The sequence below is a fragment of the Gossypium hirsutum genome, chromosome A02 (assembly GCF_007990345.1).
Source record: "Gossypium hirsutum isolate 1008001.06 chromosome A02, Gossypium_hirsutum_v2.1, whole genome shotgun sequence".
Taxonomy (NCBI): Eukaryota; Viridiplantae; Streptophyta; class Magnoliopsida; order Malvales; family Malvaceae; genus Gossypium; species Gossypium hirsutum.
In genome coordinates, this window is record NC_053425.1 from 24625580 (window position 1) to 24631579 (window position 6000).

Sequence of the window (6000 nt, forward strand, 5' to 3'; positions counted from 1 at the left end):
TTATCATTACACATTACATTTTGTACTCTACCAATTGTTTCTTGGTTATCACAATATATTCATATTGTGGGCACAAGCTTTGGCCAGTCAAGAATATCCTCCAAGAAGTTTTGAAGTCATTTGGCCTCTTCTCCAGATTTGTTTAGAGCTACAAACTCAAATTCCATTGTGGATCTGGTTATAATAGTTTGTCTTGAGGACTTTCATGACACAACTTCTCCTCCTAATGTAAAAACATATCCACTTATGCCTTTCGTATCTTGAATATCATATATCCAACTGGCATCAGAGAATCCTTCAAAAATAGCATGATCTCTAAATTAATGCAATCCATAGCCCCAAGTATATCTAAGATATCTCAGTATCCTTATAACTACTTTCTGGCGTTTTTCACCTGGATTTCTTTTGAATCTACTTAAATTGCTTACAATGAAAGCAAGATCTAGTCCAGTACAGCTCATAAGGTATATTAGATTGACTATGACCCTTGCATATTTCACTTGGTTAACACTTTCACCTTTATTCTTGGACAGATGTTGGTTCGTATTTGTTAGAGTTCTGGCTATGCCAGAACCATCCTTGCTAAATTTCCCAAGAATCTTGTCAACATAGTGTGACTAGGTCAATATGAGACCTTAAAATGACCTATTGATATGGATGCCCAAAATCACATCAGCGAGTCTCATATCTTTTATGTCAAACCCTGATTTTAACATGTCTTTGGTATGTTTTACCATTTCATTATTACTTCCAAAAATGAGTATGTCATCAACATATAAACATAGGACTATATATCCAATATCGGTAGTTTTAACATACACACATTTGTCACACTCATTAATCTTAAAGCCATTTGTCATCATGACATTATTGAACTTTTCATGCCATTATTTTTGTGCTTGTTTAAGTCCATATAAAGACTTCACCAATTTACAAACTTTCCTTTCTTGACTTGGAACTACTTGACCCTCAGGTTGTTCCATGTAAATCTCTTCATCAAGATCTCCATTTAGAAAAGTTGTTTTAACATTCATTTGATGTACCTCTAAATTACGCAAGGCAACAATTACAAGTATCATCCTTATAAAAGTTATTCTGGATACTGGAGAAAAAGTACCTGTAACACCCCTAATCCGTATCCTTTGTCAGACAGGGTTTCAGAGCATTACTGAAACTTTTAAAATGTTTTTCAAATAATTTATGTAAATTACTATTCATTAACTAAGAACATTTAAAGCATCCCTTAATTGAACCCTTGAGGCCCAATACGAGCATTAGAATTGAGTCGGGACTTAATCAAGAGCTCTAAGAATTTTTTGTGGAATTTCAAAAAAATTCCAAGGTGCAGGTCTCACATACCTGTATGGTCCAAGGGACATGCTCATGTGACCCTAGGACACGCCCATGCTGCAAGTTGTATTCGACCTCGTGTAACTCTCTGACTTGTGCACACAGCCATGCCACACGCCCATGTGTTAGACCGTGTGGTTAATTAAATTCAATTTAAAATTAGGTGTAGGTTTTACACGGCCAAGACACACGTCTGTGTTCTAGGCCCTGTGGCACACACGGTTGAGACGCACGATCGTGTCTTTGACCATGTCCTCATTTCTAAGCATTTTGTTTCTCCAAATTAAGGTGTAGGGGACACATGGCTTAACCACATGCCCATGTTACCAGGCCATATGTCACACATAGTCTAGACACATACCCGTGTATCTGCCCGTGTGGGCAAAATAAAGCCATTTCTAGCTTCATTTCTCACCCAAAATCACACCCATGACCTGTATTTGAAACACACATCCAATACCAAACATTACTAGTATACAATCTTACCTTGATTTAATCCATATATTAGACATAATTTGCTCAACTACTTAACATGACATTACAAGTATATCAAAACAACCATTACTAGCCATTCCAATGGTTAGGTTACAAGCATCACTAACAAGCCACTAATGGTCAGTTGTCCTATACATGCCATTATACCAAAATGATTTTACTAAGTATACCCAAAATAAGCAAGATGATAGTGTGACGATGCTCCAATGATCTCCAACCTTCGTGAGCTTCCAAGCACTATAAAACAAGGGAAAATAAAACAAAGTAAGCATTACATGCTTAGTAAGTTCGTATAACAGAAACTAAACTTACCAATCCTGTTTATTAAATCTAAGCATACATTATCATGTTTTCCATCCATTAGCAAAATTGCCTAAACACATGCATTCAATCAAACATGTTAGTCACCAAAATCTTCATATCAATAAAGTAAACATAGATGAGTTCATCATGCAATATTCTTTCAAGTCATTATCATTTCATCTCATAATTATCATACCATGTTAAGAGTTTTATATCCATTGAATCATTGAAATTTTGATGGATGCTCATTTCGTACACTCAAGGTGTACGATTCAATAATCTGCCAATTCTTATTAAAGGGTACACATTAGGGTACTTAACCAAGGAACACTCTCTCGAGCCACATACTGTATAATAGGATTACCAGTTCAAGCTAAATCCTTTATATAGTGTATACTTAGAAGAGCTCAATTAGGATTACCAATCTAGGCTAAACTCTAATCATAACGTATGCTCGAGAGGTATTATATCAGGATTACCCATCCGGGCTAAATCGTTTCTATAATGAGGGCAATAGGACTACTCGTCCGAGCTAAATCCGTCAACAATGAATGCAGGACCTCATCCATTTCGAGAAAGCACATATATTCATCGTAATTCAGTATTCAATTTGGACTTAACCCCTTTTTTCAACATTTCAAGCCTGTATTAAATTTTTCATTATAGCGTTCAAGTAATGCATATCAATATAAGTCACATTACATATAAACACAACTTTAATTAACATAATTACATGCTCGATTAAGTTTCACGAACTTACCTCGACACTTATTCGCGTAAGGAATATACTAATCCGAAACCTTTTCTTTTCCTCGATCTAACCTCGAATTTGTGTTGTCTGGCTATATAAATAGCCTTAAATCATCAATTTCTCATATTTCATACTCATTTGGACTCAATTTACGTCCTAGGCAAAATTATCATTTTACCTCTAACTTTTTCATAAATTCTAATTTCGTCCTTAGGCTCGAAAAATGAAACTTATGCAATTTACTCCCCATTCTAAGCCTAACCAAAATCCGATTACAAAATTTACAACACATGTATTCATAAAAAATTAGATTTTTCATCAAATTTTACAACTTTACATTTTAGCTTGTAAATCATGTTTTCATCAAAAATCACTTTGTAAAAGTTGTTTATCTATCAACAACCTTTTCATTTTCTATCATAAATTTCTAATTTTCAGCATATTCATCCATGACCCAAATTTCATACCTTGATAACTTTTCAAATTAATCCCCTAAATAGATAGATTAAGCTATCCCAGTTTCAAAAATATCAAAATTACTAAAAGCGGGACAAGGGAACATACCCAATTAAGCCATGAAAGTTTCTTGCCTCTCTCCTAGGGTTTCCATGTATTTTAGGTTGAAGAAGATGAGAAAATAAGATGATATTTTCTTTTCATCTTTTAATTAATTAATTATTTTTCAAATTTCAATTTAGTCATTGACCTTTTATCTAAATTTCCATGGATGAGTCACCAAAAATCTACATACTTTTCTTGTTTTGAATTATATAGCTATTTAATCCTTATAGCTACTAGAATTCAACTTTCACATTTTATGCGATTTAGTCCTTCTCTTAATTAAACACTTAATCGATAAAAGTTTCGTATCAAAATTTTCACATGACATATCTATCATAATACGAACTATGAAATAAAATAAAAATAAACTTTATTTTCAGATCTGTTTTGTGATCCGAAACCACTGTTCCGATTTCACTAAAAAATTGGCTGTTACAGTATCAAAGTAGTCAAGGCCTTCCTTTTGTCTATAACCTTTTATAACCAATTTGGACTTGTACTTATCAATTGTTCCATCTGCTTTCATTTTCTGTTTGAAAATTTGTTTAGAATTTAATGGTTTAATTCCCAGATGAAGATCCACTAATTCTTATGTATGATTTTGCATGATGGAACCAATTCACTTTTAATAGCATCTTTCAATAAGTTGCTTTCGGATGACCGTATAGCATTATTATACGTTTGAGGTTCGGGCTCTAGCATAAAGGTTAGAAAATCCAGTCCAAAATATTTTTCCATCCTTGCTCGTTTACTCCTCCTTGGCTCTATCTCAGTTTCAATCTCGTTTTGACGATTTTCATCTATAGTCTGTGAAGTTTGTTATGTTGAACTTGAGTCAACTTCCTTAACTTTACAGGGGAAGATATTTTCAAAGAATGAAGCATTCTTTGATTCCAATATAGTATTCTTGTGAATGTCAAGATTCTTTGATTCATATACAAGAAACTTGTATGCATTTCTATAATCTGTATAGCCAATAAAAATACAATCCACCATTTTAGAACCTATTTTCATTTTCTTTGGTAACAGAGCCATTAGTTTTGCAAGAGACCCTCACACTTTCAAGTAGTTATAGGAAGGTTTTCTACCTTACCATAACTCATATGATGTCTTGTCCCTTTTCTTGTAGGGAACCTTATTTAAAAGGTAATTAGAAAACAGAATAGCTTCCCCCACATGTTCTATGATAACCCAAAGCTTCCAAGCAATTCGTTCATCATTTCCTTTAGAGTCTAATTTTTTTGCTAGACTACTTCATTTGATATAGGAGAGTATAATGGTGTGGCTTTAATGAAAAATACCATGTTGTGCACAGTATTTACCAAATAGTTCAACATATTCACCACAACGATCACTTCTCACTATCATAATCTTTTTATTAAGTTGGGTTTTAACTTCTTGCTTATAGAGAATAAATCTCTCTATAGTTTCATCTTTTCTTTTAAGAAAATATAAGTAGAAATAATTTGTGCTATCATCAATGAAGGTAATAAAATATTTATTCCCTCATTTCGTTTGAATAATCTTTAAGTCACAAACATTGTTATTTCTTAGATCAATTGGTTCTATACTTCTTTCAATAGTTTGAAATGAAGACCTTGTTAATTTTGCCTTAACACAAGTTTCACATTTATGTTTATAATTAATGTGAAATGAAAGAATGCACTCTAAATTAATTAATGTACATAAAGTATCATAATTAACATTTTTGAGCCTACCATCTAACAGCCCGTTTTTGGGTCAAATTGAAACAGTGGTTTCGGGATCACAAATTCGAATCAAAAATATTTATTTTATTATTTTAATAAGGTCTACAGCATGATATATTAATTACGTGAAAGTTTCGCAAAAAAAGTTACCATTTAAATGCTTAATTTTGTAAAAAAGATTAAATCGCGTAAAGTGTAAAAGTGGAGTTCTATTTGCTAAAGTATTTAATAGCTATGAAATTAAATAGAGGAGGCCCTTATGTTGTAATTAGACCATTAGTAAAGTGGGTGGACATTTATATACATTATTTATGCATGTTTTGAAGTATTAATAAAGGGTAATTAGGTAATTGTTAAAATAAATTTAGTAAAATAACTAAAAAACAAAGCCTTCATCTTCTTTTTTTTTTTGTCCATCTTGGCTGAATATTAAGGAAAGAAAACAGCCATGGAAGCTCTTCAAGTTTTGGCAATTGCATGATTTAATTATTGAGATAAACGATATTTGGATCTGGAACAGGGGAAAACAAAGTATCGGTTTAGTCGACCTAATTTGTCATTATAGCGAATGAGGTAAGTTTGTATAATTAGAATTGAACTTTTAAATACTTGAAATAATTTTAATGAATGTGTATAATTGAGTAGTTGATATACTTAGAATATGAATGCCTTATCGATATAGTTTAATGGTTACTGAAGCCTCGTTTGAACCGTATGAATTTGTAGGATACGAGTGACATGTCACTAGGGTTACTGTTTTGGTCAAGCTCTTACATTTGTTGCGGACCCACCATAGCTTGCATGAGCTTACCAATATATCAGCTCATAAGA